Below are 14916 nucleotides of genomic sequence, written 5' to 3'. Positions count from 1 at the left end.
GACTTTCCGCCCGAAATAATCATAATAAATCAATACGGCCCCACCCCAGTCATAATAACACTCACAAGTACTCTTTATTCCCACACGCCATTTCCCATTGGAACATGCTACCCTCTGAGGCTGCTCATCTGTCAATGCATTTATTGACAGCATTCAGAATCTGCAATTCGAGTGGTAGTGAACTGACTGATGTTATCTGTATTCCATATGCAGCCTCTTGTGGCTGCATACTTATCGTAAACGTTGCTTTTCCTGCTTGTACGCGAACCGCTCCTATAAGCAAAGTGTGTGTATTTATTGAGTATGTTCACTTTTGTGCGTGCTTATGTTCTTTGTTTGGTTTCACTTTTCTCTCTTTTTCTCCTTTTTTTGTACTATCTCTCATTTTGTAACCACTCCTGCATGGGCCCGAGGAGGGCCTGCAGTATTGTAAAATAAATAAATAAATAATAAAGAATTGATAAAAAATTGAAAGAAAACGTCATTGACGAGGAAGGTGATAGCAGCATAGGGAATGACCATAAACGCATCATTTTGAAAATGAGATATGCAGTTGGGGAAGAGAGCAAGGAACGAAGATTGACCAGTCCAATTTGAACGATGAACAAATAGCAAATATAGCCACAAGAGTCGAAAAGGAACTTGGCAAATGGTCAAGCAAGGAGTGGGGATATGGTGGGCTTGTGAGTGTAATGACGAAAGAAATGAGGAAAGAGGAGCAACATGCTTGTTGGAAAGGAAAAAGGAAGCCGAAAAGCTGGTGGAACACGGACATACGGGAGGCGATCGACGAACGAAAGAAAGCATCACGAGAACACAGACAGGCAAACAATTCACAGTTGCCGCAGGATGAAATAGACAGAAAATGGGAAGTATAACGCGGGAAAAAAAACATGGTTCAAATATTAGTTCAAGCAAAGATTAAAGGTGAAAGTGAACGTTGGTTGTCAGAAATACGTGAGAAAAAGAAGGCCGCACCTAGATTATTTTGGAACCACATTAACGTATTAGGCAGGAAGGTGGGAACAGTACAGCAACATATCCTTGACGAAGATGGAAATAAACTGGAAGGGGACGGGGCATTAAAGTATGTTCGAAAAATAACAGCAGAATAATTTCAGGGCAATGGCGAGGTGGTTTCTGAGGAAAAAGAGAGAATGAACAAGGAACCAGACGGAAAAGGAGTTGGTGCTGAGTAATTTCAACTGGAAGAAAGCTGAAGAGAAAATTCGTAAACGCACAGCCACAGGTTTAGACGAGGTTCCCGTTAGACTGATTAATGAGATAGGACCAAAAAGTAAGGAAGCTCTGTTGAAAGCAGTAGCAAAATACTTACAGCATAGGCGAATACCAGACAGTTGGAGACAAAGTAGGATGAAATTAATTTATAAACGTAAGGGGGAAAAAGATAAAATTCGCTCTTATCGACCGCTGACCATTACATCGGTAATATACAGGTTATCAATGCAGGCGATTAAATTAAAGCTGCAAGCATGGGCAGATCATAATGGCATATTGGGAGAACTTCAGAATGGTTTCAGAATCGGTAGGCGGCTGGATGATAACTTATTTGTCCTTACTCAGTGTATTGAAATATCCAGGAAAGATAGGATACCGCTATATGTGACTTTTCTAGACATTACCGGAGCGTATGACAACGCAGGTCGCAGCATTTTGTGGAATATTCTAGAAGGGGAAGGTATAGGCAACTATATACCGCTATTGAGGGAGATTTACCGAGAAACTACTGTTTGCGTTGAATGGGAAGGGATGACGAGCGAGGATAAAGTTGATATCAACAATTAAGGGAGTAAGACAGGGTTGCCCTTTATCCCCACTGCTGTTTGTGATGTACGTGGTAGGGATGGAAAGAGCGCTAGAAGGAATCAATATCGGGTTTAACCTCTCATACAAACAAGCCGGCACAACAGTTGAGAAGCAGCTGCCAGGTTAATTTTATGCGGACGTGATTGTGTTGCTTGCTAACACGCAAAGTGATATGCAACGTCTGGCTGATTTCTGTGGAGAAGAATGTGAGAAGTTAGGATTAAAATTTAGCGTTAAAAAATCAGGTTTTATGGTATTCAACGAAAACACAGAACAGACAGTGTTGATTCAGGGCCAGGAAATACCTCGGGTAAAAGAATACAAATACTTAGGTATATGGATAAACGAAGGTGATAGATATCTGGAGACACAGGAGAAAACAACAACAGCAAAAGGGAAGAGAAATGCGGCCATAATGAAACAGAGGGCGCTATGGGGATACAATAGGTATGTGGAAAGGTGTAATGGTTCCAGGGCTAACATTTGGAAATGCGGTTGTTTGCTTGAAGTCAGGGGTACAATCAGGACTCGATGGCAACCAAATGTCAGTGGAACGCCTCGCGTTGGGCGCCCACGGGAAGACTACTTATGAGGCTGTGCAGGGTGATATGGGATGGACAAGTTTTGAAGTAAGGGAGGCTCAGAATAAAATTGATTTTGAGGAACGACTCAGGAAAATGGAAGAAAGTAGATGGGGTGCAGGAGTATTCAGGTAAAGAAAAAACATTGACTCACAGTGGAGGAAAATAACTAGGAAGCTTACCAGCAAATATGCGACCGGTATGGCCAGCACCATGGCAACAAAGAACGTGAAACGCAAGGTGAGAGAGGCTGAGACAAGGTTATGGGTGGCGGTAATGGAAAACAAACCTGCTATGACTAACTACCTCGAAGGAAAAAGGGAAATCAGGAAAGAAACAATTTATGATAACTCAAAGGGAAGCTCCTTACTTTTCGAAGCGAGATCAGGATGCCTTAGAAGGCGCAGTTATAAAGCGAAGTACACCAAGGACGAAGCCGCAAGTGCTTGCTGTGCTAAAACTAGAATGCGGTGGAACATGTTTTATTGGAATGAGAAGAAATATACCCAGCTGCAAGTCTAAGCTCCTCTGACCTCCTGGAAGTCCTTGGGTTCAGGGATAGCACGGACAAAGTAAACATGTCAGCTGTAGAGATTAGTAAGAGGCGGTTGGAGGTTGGGTGGCAGAAAAGTAGGAAGACCACAAACAACGGAGACGTACAGAAACAGAGTTCCCAGTAATGATTCAAAAAGGTTGATGCCTGGAATTCCTTGTATTTGTGTGTTTCTCATAAATAAAGGTACGACATTAGACAAAATAATAACAAAGAGCTTGGTGGCGCAATCCACCACCCCGTTTCAAAGGGGACGCTCATAGCAACCATCCATCCATCCGGTTTCCCTCGTTAGGCTTCGAGTCGTTTGAAACGAGAAGCGATCTCGAAAACTCCACAAGGTTATCCATAATACACTCTAGTCGATGCGGCCTGAGACTAAGCGAAAGCCGAAGCTACGAACGAAGCGAATTCTACAAAAGCCACGTTAAATTCAATTCGAAGCGGGCAGCGGGGCCCGCCACCATGTTTTACGTACGTGGCTTGCGAGAAGGCTCTTTTGTCGCTTAAAGTAGCGAACCGCCCATATGCCGCACCTATGCGATGCTTCAGCTCGCGTTTTTCTCGGATGTGCCAGTGAACTACGCCCTGCAAACTTCAATCAAACGTCTTTCCAAAGCACGGCGGTACGCAAGGCATGATGTTGGGGGTTTGCATGAGCGCATCATCGGGAAGTGAAGCTTCTAACTGCATAAAGTACACAAAACAAGCAGTGACCCATTAACTAGAACAATGAGGCAGAACAACCAACAAAGAGGTGAAACAGCGCTGGAAAACAAGCGTTTGAAACGAAGGTAGGAAATAGCCGAACAGTAGCCAAGCGTCAACAACCGAAACTCCCGTCGACGGGCGACCGACGGAAGTCAACCTCTGCGATGTGGTCCGATTGGCCCACGCTCTCCGCCGCGCGCGACGGCTTCCGGCGGCGGCGGTTCGCTGAGCGGCGAATATCTGGAGAGAGTGGATCGGCGGCGAAGTCATTTTTTTAACGTCGGGCGGCGGGCGGCCGTCGCCGAGCAGCCGCCGCCGAAAGGTCATCGCTTTTTCGCTCCACGGAGGTTGGCCTTAAGTCCTTACCGCGTCATACGCAAAGTCACTAATGTAACCTGTAATGTAAAGGCATGATGTTACGGGTTTGCATGGGCAGAGCATCATCAGGAAGTGAAGCTCCCGATCACTCCCTTAAATCCTAAGCCAGCCTCTGCAACAATCGCGAGTGACATAGTCCATGTCTCGGGCTATAAACCACTCTCGGCCCGGGCCCAAATTGCACCGGGACGGTGCTTCTGCTGTCGGCGGATAATGTCACGAGCGGCGATACTGTGGTAGGCGCTTGAACAACGACGACGACGACGGTGTGGCTATCTGGTGTGAACGCGCGTGCTTTACCATTGCTGTAGCGTTGTGCTCCTTGCCTTGTAAATATACCCATTGTATATTGAATCTCCCCGTAACAATATTTATCTAGAACTGTAATATACGCGCTACCGTGCACTTGTGGTGTTGTGGGAGCGACGCAAGAGAAGCCAAAGAGAGAAGCGAAACTGATAAGAGAACAGAAAAGGAAGAAGAAAGCACGAGGCACGGGCGAAGGAGAGCGTGAGCTGCGGGGCTCGAAAGGCTGGCGGCAAGGAGGCGGTGCCGGTTCGGGAAGTGGCCGCAGCGCGTCTTGAGACCGAGCCAGTAGGCAGCCCTGCTGTTCGAAGGAGCCAGACTGTTCCGGGGACGTTCACGGACAACGGACCAGACTGTCCCGGAGACGTTCACGGACGACTGACCAGACTGGCCCGGGAACGTTCACGGACAACGGTCGAACGGTGTTGACGTCACGCAGTGGTCTGGCCGGTCAGGCGAGAGGACACGGCCTTGGCCCACGACCTGGGCTCCGTCGACTGTTGCTAACTCAGTTCCGCACCCGATCTCACCGACGTCTCCAGGAGAACGTAGCTCCCATCCACTCATCGACCGTGCGGGTCGCCACAACCCAGCTTGACGTGGCAGGCAGCGTCGGCAAGGGGCTATGCGACTCATCCTCCGCCACACCCTCGGCAACCGCCACGTAGTCTGAGCCGACGCAACTGACCGGGTAGATCCGCGTGTTACTATCGCCGTCACTAATATATTTACCGCGTCATTGACGGGTGGAACATTTAACACTTATTTACTCTAAACCTTTCGACACATATTTTCCATTTATTCTTTCATGTGTGTCATATATACAAGTGCTAATGTGTTCTAAGTGTACAAACGGCTCTGTCTATTACTCGCACCAAGTTTGCCCTTGAGTGCGCAACACTAACCCCGAACCTGTCCTCACAAATTGGCGTTCGCGACAACAGGACAAAGCCGGTTGTTACACAGTGTACTTATAGTAGATACGGGATGAATGCCCAGGAGCTTAGCGCGTTAGCGGAGCGCATGGGTCTGGTTGGTCCAGAACTGAAAGAATGGATTGATGAGGAACGGAGAAGGGCGCGTGAGGGACGTGTAGGGGAACGTGAGGCGGAAAAGGATCGTTTGGAGCGCGAGGAAAAGATTCTGTAGTTGCGCATAAGGCTAACGGAGATGGGTGGAGCAGGTGGCTCCGTAAATGTGTCTCACTCGCTCGCAAGCAACCAGGCAGAATCCTCGGTTTCCGTGAACCCGCATAACATGATCCCTCTGTTCAACGAAGCCCGCGATGACTTGGACGCATATCTGAAGCGGTTTGAACGAGTAGCCACTGGACAGGGTTGGCCAAAAGAGAAATAGGCTACAGCCCTCAGCCGAGGGCTGTAGCTCGACGGTGAAGCGTTGAGAGTGTTTGGTCGGTTGTCTGGAGGATTCTCTAGACTATGACAAGACCAAACTGGCATTGATGCAACGTTTCCGGTTTACAGCGGATGGCTACCGTGAAAAGTTTCGCCACAGCAAGCCCCAAGATGGAGAAACTGGTAAACAGTACGCCAGACTATTTAGCTTATTCGACCGATGGGTTGAGCTCTCCAATGGAGGAAAGACTTTTGAAGCTGTCCGCGACTTAGTTGTTGCAGAGCAGTTCATGAATAACTGCCATAGTCGATTAACTCTGTTCCTACGCGAAAGGAATTGCAGAACAGTGGAGACAATCGCAGAAGCCGCGGATCACTTCTTGGAAGCGCAGCGGCAAAATAATTTGCTCACATTCAAGAAGACAATAGACCGCACTGCAAGAGAGGATGAGACACGCACAGAAAGAAACTCAGTCAAGTGCTTCCTCTGCAATAAAAGTGGACACAAGCCTTCTGACTGTCAGGTCAATTCGAAAAGACCTTACTGCGACTACTGCCAAAGGCCGGGACATGACACGCGGGACTGCAGGAAAAAGAAAGGCGCCGCAAGCACTGCGTCTGCCTGCTGTATGTCGCGAGAAAATGAGGAACAGCAAAAGCTGTCATGCGTCCTCCATACTAACTTACAGACGGATGGAAAAACATTGTCTCTACATGCCAACGATATGCCAGTGCAGAACGGGGAACTTTTTGGCCGAATTGTGCCCGTATTGCGGGACACTGGCAGCAATACCATTGTGGTGCGCCGTGCTCTCATACCCGACACGGCTTTAACGGGCACAACGGCGATGATGTTACTAGCGGATGGACGGAGTATCGAGGGGCCAGAAGCCGTAGTGGAAATTCAGTCGCCATACTTTTCAGGCACCGTGGTAGCTAAGTGCTTGGAAAATCCCTTATATGACATTGTCATTGGAAACGTTGCCGGTTCTCGCCAACCAACGAATCCGGACGATCAATGGAAGATTCCTTCAGGCAAAACGAATGCGACATCGCCGGACCGGAATGAATCGGTCGTCGAAAAGAACCTACCTTGGGCGGTTTCTTCCTTCGTGGAAGCTACAACTACAAGGGGAGACCCGAAAGTAGGTCTCAACTCTTTGCAGTGTCAAAACCAAGAGGAAAAGTCGGGAAGATAATGTCTGGAGGGAAACCCTCAACGCAAACATTTTTTTTGCGGCAAGGGCGTCTTATATAGGACTTATCAGATCTGTCCGGGTAAATCCGTGCAGCAAGCTGTGGTACCGATGTGTCTGAGAGCCCAGGTGCTATCTCTGGCACACGAAAACCCAATGTCCGGACACCAAGGCATCAAAAAGACAACGGACCGAGTCCTCGAATTTTTTTATTGACCCGGAGTGCAAGAAGAAGTCCGCCGATACGTACGTTCATGCGATGTGTGCCAACGGACGTTTCCTAAAGGAAGACTTGGCAAAGCACCGTTGGGACACATGCCTCTAATAGACACGCCCTTCGAACGAGTCGCCGTAGACATTATTGGCCCATTGTCTCCCGCTTCATCTAAAGGAAACAAGTATATATTGACGTCAGTGGATTTTTCCACCCGATACCCGGATGCTGTGCCCCTACCTTCCATTGACTCTGCCACAGTGGCCGAGGGATTGGTAGAAATGTTTTCACAGATTGGCTTCCCTCAAGAAATTCTATGTGACCAGGCATCGTGTTTCACGTCGGACATGATGAAAGAATTGAATTCATTGCTGGCAATGAAGCACTTGAGCTCTACTCCGTACAATCCTATGTGCAACGGAATGGTAGAGCGCTTTAATGGCACACTGAAGCAAATGCTGCGCAAGTTGTGCCAGGAACAGCCCAAGTCCTGGGATCGTTTTCTTGCACCTCTTCTATTTGCCTACAGGGAAGTACCTCAAACAAGCCTGGGTTTTTCCCCGTTTGAGTTTATATATGGAAGGCATGTGGGTGGACCCCTTTGTTGTATAAGGCATCGCTGCCGACTGCAGTGCCATTAGATGGCGCATGCTTGGAGCCGGCCTGAAGAGGAAGATGAGGATGGAATAAACAGTCAGGGACTGAGTAATGTCTGTAATGTCTCCTTTCAGTATCATGCACGATACAACATATTTGGCGACGAGGATTTAACAGCCCATGTGCTACCGGCTTGCCCTTCATCTGTGCCTTCGATTGCTGCCTATCATCCTATGCGATGAGTATTTCGGGGCTACAACCGCCACCCCCTTTCCTATCTTCACCTGGACACCCGGTCATTCCATGGGAGCAATGGCTTCAAGCGTTCAAGAACTACATGGTGGCGTCGGGCGCCTCCGACCTACCTGCCATGCGTCGGAAGGCGATTCTGCTCAACTGCTTGGGCTTGGAAGGACAACGAATATTCCAGACTCTGACGTCGGAGGATGACCCGCGCCTTTTGACTTCAAGCGCCGCTGGAGAGACGTTGACGTCACCTGGACCAGATGATTTCGACCGCGCCATTGTGATCCTTGAAGACCACTACAAGAGCTCTGTCAACGTCACTGCAGCGCGTCACCGTTTCCGTCGACGTGCACAAGCCCCAGGTGAGACTGCGGTCGATTACGTCACCATGCTACGAGGTCTCGTTGGAGCATGCAATTTCGGTGACTTGGCGGACGATATGATACGCGACCAGCTCATAGAAAAAACTACCAGTGAATATTTGCGCGAACGTCTTCTACTGGAAGAGTATCTTACGCTTTCTCGGGTTCTTACCATTGCGTGACAGCATGATCAAGCGACAAGAGAAGCGAAAGAACTTGCACGACACGAAGCACAAGTGCATCACGTTAATGACGAAAACATTTCAAAGATGAAAGAGAAGCACTGTGGCACGTGCACATGCTATAAGAAGCAAACGGAAAGTCGTCGAGCCTTGGAAGAGCAAGAGGTTACCGTTGTGGTTCTTTGGACCATCTTGCGAATAGCCCTCTCTGCAAAGCTAGGACACATAAGTGTCGTAAATGTGGAAAGATTGGCCATTTGGAAAAGGTCTGCAAGTCTCTTCGAAAGTATGAGAAAAAAGTTCAGCATGTCGCGGAAGACGACAAAGATACAGCTGACCCGGACGATCACTTAAGTGTCTGTCACATCTGGAGCCGCAAGAAGGGAATTTATGCCGTGTTGGAAATTGAAGGAATTACCGTATCGTTCCTGATTCACACTGGATCATCGGTTTCAATCCTAGCCGAGGAACTTTACCAACGCCATTTTGCTACTGCATTTCCTCTGACATCAACATCCGTCCAGCTCCTCGATTATTCTAAGTCAGCAATTCCTATAAAAGGATGTTTCATTGCTCCAGCTACATTTCACGGCCGATGCACTTCTGTTCTTCTGTACGTTGTGCCTGGAGGAACAACCATACTTGGTTTAGATGGTATCGGGGCTATGGATATGAAGATTCAAGGATCGCCGCTCAGGTGTCTGCTAATGACACAAGAAACTCCTGTGCTGCCTCCTAAATTACGTTCCGAGTTCGAGCACTTGTTTGAAAAACAGCTAGGAACTGTCAAGGGTTTCACTCACAAGGTCAGAGTTCGAGCGTCTGTTCAACCAGTGGCCAGCAAGCTGAGACGACTACCACTCGTCATTCGTGAGCAAGTCTCGGCAGAAGTACAAAAATTAGAAGCTCAGGACATCATTGTGCGCGTCGACTCTTCAGAGTGGGTCTCACCAATTGTTGTAGCTAGAAAAAAGGCTGGCTCGATTCCCATGTGCGTAGATTTACGAGAGCCAAACAAAGCTATAGTGGTGGACAGTTTTCCCCTGCCACAAACTGAGGAACTTTTGAACAGCTTGGCTGGAGCACAGCGATTCTCCAAGCTAGATTTAGCTTCGGCATATCACCAGTTGCCACTAAGTCCAGAAAGTCGTGATCTTACGACGTTCATAACACACGACGGCCTATTCCGCTTCAAGAGGGTTTGCTTCGGACTGGCATCGGCACCGTCAGCGTTTCAGAAGATGATGCATATGATCCTCAAAGAATGCAAATGCGTGTTATTTTACATTACGACATAATCGTGTACGGACGCTCCCGAGAGGATCACTTGGTCAATTTGCGCGCGGTTTTGAAACGGCTCTCTGATGCTGGTCTCAGGCTGAATCATAAATGCGTTTTTGACGTTGCAGAGTTGACTTTCCTTGGCCATGTTGTCAGCGCCAAGGGGTTATTCCCACTGACTTCATCTATCGAGGCGATAACCAAGGCACCATCGCCTACAAATATGAATGAACTTCGCTCGCTGCTGGGACTTGCAGGCTTCTACTCCAAGTTCATCCCGCATTTTTCTGATGTTGTGGAGCCAATGCGTGCTTTGCTTCGAGGAAATCATTTGCCTGCGTCTGGGCCTGCGAGCACTGGCACGTTTACCTGTGGGGCCGACCCTTCATTTTGCGGACAGACCACGCTGCTTTGGTTACGCTCCTTTCAACGAAAGGCACAGGTCACCGTCCGTTAAGGATTGTGCGCTGGTCATCACGGTTGTTGTGCTACAACTACATCATGGAATATAGGAAGGGTAGCGAAAACGGTCGTGGCTGACGCACTCTCCCGGCTGCCCCTAGAGAGTTTCATCCCCGATGCACCCGAAGAAGAATTTGTCTTCTGTCCCCAGTAGTTACCATGCAAGAGCTTCAAGAAGCATGTGCCGCCGATCAGGTTATCTCTCAAGTGAAGCAGTTTATCACTACTTCTTGGCCTGACAAGAAATCCTTGTCAAAAGAGCTGCTACCGTACTTTCACGTGCGATCTGAACTCTCTGTTGTTAGCGACGTTCTGTGCCGGGGTGACAGGATTTTCGTGCCTACAACTTTGACACGCCGTCTTATGGATCTGGCCCATGAGTCAGACCCAGGAATTAGTCGCACCAAAGCTCGTCTTAGAGTCATATTGGTGGCCATGCATGGATAATCACATTGAAGAACTTGTGCGCACATGTGTAACTTGCCAGTCATGCGACAAATCCGCGCGTACATCTGCAGCTCCAATGCAGCCCGTCACTCTTCCCGAGAAAGCCTGGGAAAAAGTCGCTATCGACATTGTGGGACCTTTCACGCAAGCTTCAGCCGACTGCTGTTTTGCCATTACAGTTATTGACTATTACAGCAAGTGGCCAGAGGTGTCTTTCGTGCGAGATGCAACAACGTATACAGTGAAGAAATTTCTACTTGAACTTTTCGCAAGAGAAGAATATCCACGCGGTATCGTATCCGATCATGGACCACAATTTTCTTCAGCGAATTTTGAAGAATTTCTCACAGAGCGCGGAATCACGCATTACAACTCTTCTGTGTATTACCCGCAAGCCAATGGTTTGGTTGAAAAATTTAACAGGGTATTAAAGTCATATATTCAATTGGCCCTGTTAGAACGCCGTGATATGAGAACAGCGATGCTTGATTACCTGCAAACATATCGCTGTACGCCTCATGCGACTACTGGTGTTACACCCGCTGTTCTTCTTCATGGACGACAACCTCGAACCAGACTCGACATTGTGGGATTGCCTGACAAATGTTTCAGCACGGACCCTTCAAAGGCACTGCAGGAGTTGCGAGAGCGCATCAAGAACAAGCAAATCAAGTCGAAGCGTTACACCGATGAAAAGCGCGGTGCCAAGGAACCCAACTTCGTCGTTGGTGACTACGTGCGGGTTAAATTACCTGCAGTTCACGGGAAGCTATCTCCACAGTTTTCTGCGCCCAAGAAAATTATTGAGAAGCGTGGACCCGCCTCTTACCTCTTGGAAGATGGGCGTGTCTGGAATGCTTCCAAGTTAGCGGCCGTTCACCGCGAAGCTATCAGCAAAATGAAGTTCGGTACCTCTGCTGTCATGAACTGGTCACCGGCATCCGATTATTCCGCTACTGCAGCTGTAAATCACCCCTCACAACCTGGCACGTCAAGCGCCGATAACTATGAGAATGAACCCTTTAACCATGAACCACCTGCTGCAGAGCGCACGCAACAAGCTTCATTTAATCTGCCGGGATGCGAAGCACGCGTGAGAAGAAGCGCCCGTAACAAGAAGACGCCGAAGAAGCTGCAGGACTACGTTAGGCAATAATGGACAAACAACCGTTTTCTTTTCTTTTTTTTTCTTCGTGTTTTTTTTTCCAAGAGAGGATATGTTGTATAAGGCATCGCTGCCGACTGCAGTGCCATTAGATGGCACGTGCTTGGAGCCGGCCTTGCTCCATGCACGATACAACACCCTTACAGTTCTAAAAGAGCTCTGGATTAAACACCTTAGTGACGAAATCAAGACGACATACTCATACGTTTTTGATCTCAGGCAACGGCTCGAACAAACCTTGGAACTTGCGCATCAAAACTTGCTGCGAGCACAAAGGAATCAAAAGAAATATTTTGACAGGGGCACCAAGCGCCGACAATTGAAGGTCGGAGATCGGGCATTGATACTGCTCCCAACAGACAACAATAAATTGCTTATGCAATGGAAGAGACCATACCCGGTAATCGAAAAAAAGAATGATTATGATTACTGGGTGGATTTAGGCCACTGTAAGAAGCTCTTCCACATAAATATGTTGAAACGCTACGAAGAACGCTCTATCCCACCTTGTCAAGCTTCAGCGTTTGTCGTCGTAGAAGAAGCCGAGTGCGAAACACCTCTTCCGAGTTTTGAAATTGAACAGGGCAAAGGAATTGAGGCAATTAAAGTCTCCGGTGAACTCGACAGGAGTCAATGCTCCGAGCTGTATACTCTTTTAGAGACCTACAAATATATTTTTTCTGAGATTCCGGGGAAAACTAACCTGCTAGAATGTAGCTTAGAGTTAACTACCACCGAACCCATCAATACTCCCCAATACCAGCCGCCGTTCGCCTTGAGAGAAGTTGTGGAGAAAGAAGTTAATGACATGCTGAAGTTAGGAGTTATACAACGCTCTCAGTCTTACAACTCACCCTTGGTTCTTGTACGCAAACCTGACAAAAGTTACCGAGCGTGCATTGATTTTCGCCGTATCAACAACGTACTCACCGCGGATGCAGAGCCCATCCCGAGAACTGACGTAATGTTTGCGGAAGTTGGTACAAAGAAGCATTTTTCAAAGTTTGTCCTGACGAAAGGCTATTGGCAGGTGCCATTACCGGAAGGACCCAAACAGCTTTCTCCACTCAGTCCGGTCACTACCATTTTCCTTTTATGCCATTCGGGATCAAAACGGCATCCGCCATTTTCACTCGCCTGATGAGGACCTTGCTTCAGGGCATGAAAAACGTTGTGCATTATATTGACGATGTATTGTGGCAACCTCGACATGGTCAGAACATCTCGAAGCTCTGCAGCAACTCTTTCATCGAATACGAACGGCTGGTCTTACGATAAAACCACAAAAGTGTGAGATTGGAGCGTCGTCAATCACGTTTTTAGGCCATCGCTTGTGAGGCGGGCAAGTCCAACCGGTAGAGATCACAATCACCAAAATACTCAATGCGCCGAAGCCGCAGACAAAGAAGCAAGTGCGATTGTTTCTTGGCTTGGCAGGGTATTATCGTGACCTCATCCCGGGCTACGCCGATACAGCGCAGCCTCTGGTGGAAATGACGCGAGAGTCGGCGGCAAACCAAGTGACTTGGACACCTGCACGCGAGGACGCATTTTCCAGGCTTAAGCTCGCTCTCTCGTCACGACCCGTGGTAAAGGCACCAGATCTCGACAAAGAGTTTGTGCTCCGGACAGACGCATCCAACACAAGCTTAGGCGCAGTTCTGTTGCAACTATACGATGGTATGCTTCACCCGGTCTCCTATGCTAGTCGGCAACTTCTCCCACGAGAGACACGGTACTCTGCGATTGAACGTGAGTGTCTGGCACTCGTATGGGTGATAGAAAAATTCCACATATTTTTGTATGGAACCTCTTTTGTCGTGCAGACAGACCATCAGCCACTGCAGTATCTTTCGCAGGCTAAACATTTAAATAGCAGGGTACTTCGTTGGAGCTTGGCCTTGCAGAAATATTCCTTCCGCGTGGAACACATCAAAGGATCTGCTAATGTTGGTGCCGACTACATGAGCCATTGTGACAGTGCAGAGACCTCAATTTAAATGCATGTATTCTGATCAGAGAATGTAACCTCTGGGAACATTCGGGATATATTTGAAGTCTGAACATTCTTGCTATTTATTTCCCGTGCATATATTTCCCAGCAGTTTTTTTTCTTTCTTCTTAAAAAATACTCATTCAAAGGGGGGGGGGGGGGCTTTTGTAATATACGCGCTACCGTGCACTTGTGGTGTTGTGGGACCGACGCAAGAGAAGCCAAAGAGAGAAGCGAAACTGAGAAGAGAACAGAAAAGGAAGAAGAAAGCACGAGGCACGGGCGAAGGAGAGCGTGAGCTGCGGGGCTCGAAAGGCTGGAGGCAAGGAGGCGGTGCCGGTTCGGGAAGTGGCCGCAGCGCGTCTGGAGACGGAGCCAGTAGGCAGCCCTGCTGTTCGAAGGAGCCAGACTGTTCCGGGGACGTTCACGGACAACGGACCAGACTGTCCCGGGGACGTTCACGGACGACTGGCCAGACTGTCCCGGGGACGTTCACGGCCCACGGACCAGACTGTTCTGGGGACCTTCACGGACGACTGACCAGACAGGCCCGGGAACGTTCACGGACAACGGTCGAACGGTGTTGACGTCACGGAGTGGAGTGGCCGGTCAGGCGAGAGGACACGGCCTTGGCCCACGACCTGGGCTTCGTCGACTGTTGCTAACGCAGTTCCGCACCCGGTCTCACCGACGTCTCCAGGAGAACGTAGCTACCACCCACTCATCGACCGTGCGGGTCGCCACAACCCAGCTTGACGTGGCAGGCAGCTTCGGCAAGGGGCTATGCGACTCATCCTCCGCCTCACCCTCGGCAACCACTCCGTCGTCTGAGCCGACGCAACTGACCGCGTAGATCCGCGTGTTACTATCGCCGTGATTAATATATTTACCGCGTCATTGACGGGTGGAGCATTTAACACTTATTTACTGTAAATCTTTCAACACATATTTTCCATTTATTCTTTCATGTGTGTCATATATACAAGTGCTGATGTGTTCTAAGTGTACAAACGGCTCTGTCTATTACTCGCACCAAGGTTGCCCTTGAGTGCGCAACACT

The 14916-nt window shown here is 48.6% G+C and overlaps 1 protein-coding gene across 1 annotated transcript in view; it reads right to left on the bottom strand.

Annotated features, from left to right (window-relative positions):
- The window catches only part of LOC119445361 (neprilysin-4), a 191880-nt gene that overhangs the window by 165715 nt on the left and 11249 nt on the right, over positions 1 to 14916 (bottom strand). The window lies entirely within an intron of this gene.

The sequence above is a fragment of the Dermacentor silvarum genome, chromosome 3, assembly GCF_013339745.2.
Source record: "Dermacentor silvarum isolate Dsil-2018 chromosome 3, BIME_Dsil_1.4, whole genome shotgun sequence".
NCBI classification, from domain to species: domain Eukaryota; kingdom Metazoa; phylum Arthropoda; class Arachnida; order Ixodida; family Ixodidae; genus Dermacentor; species Dermacentor silvarum.
The sequence above is the reverse complement of the archived record's forward strand: the minus strand, read 5'-3'. Positions and strand labels throughout refer to the sequence as shown.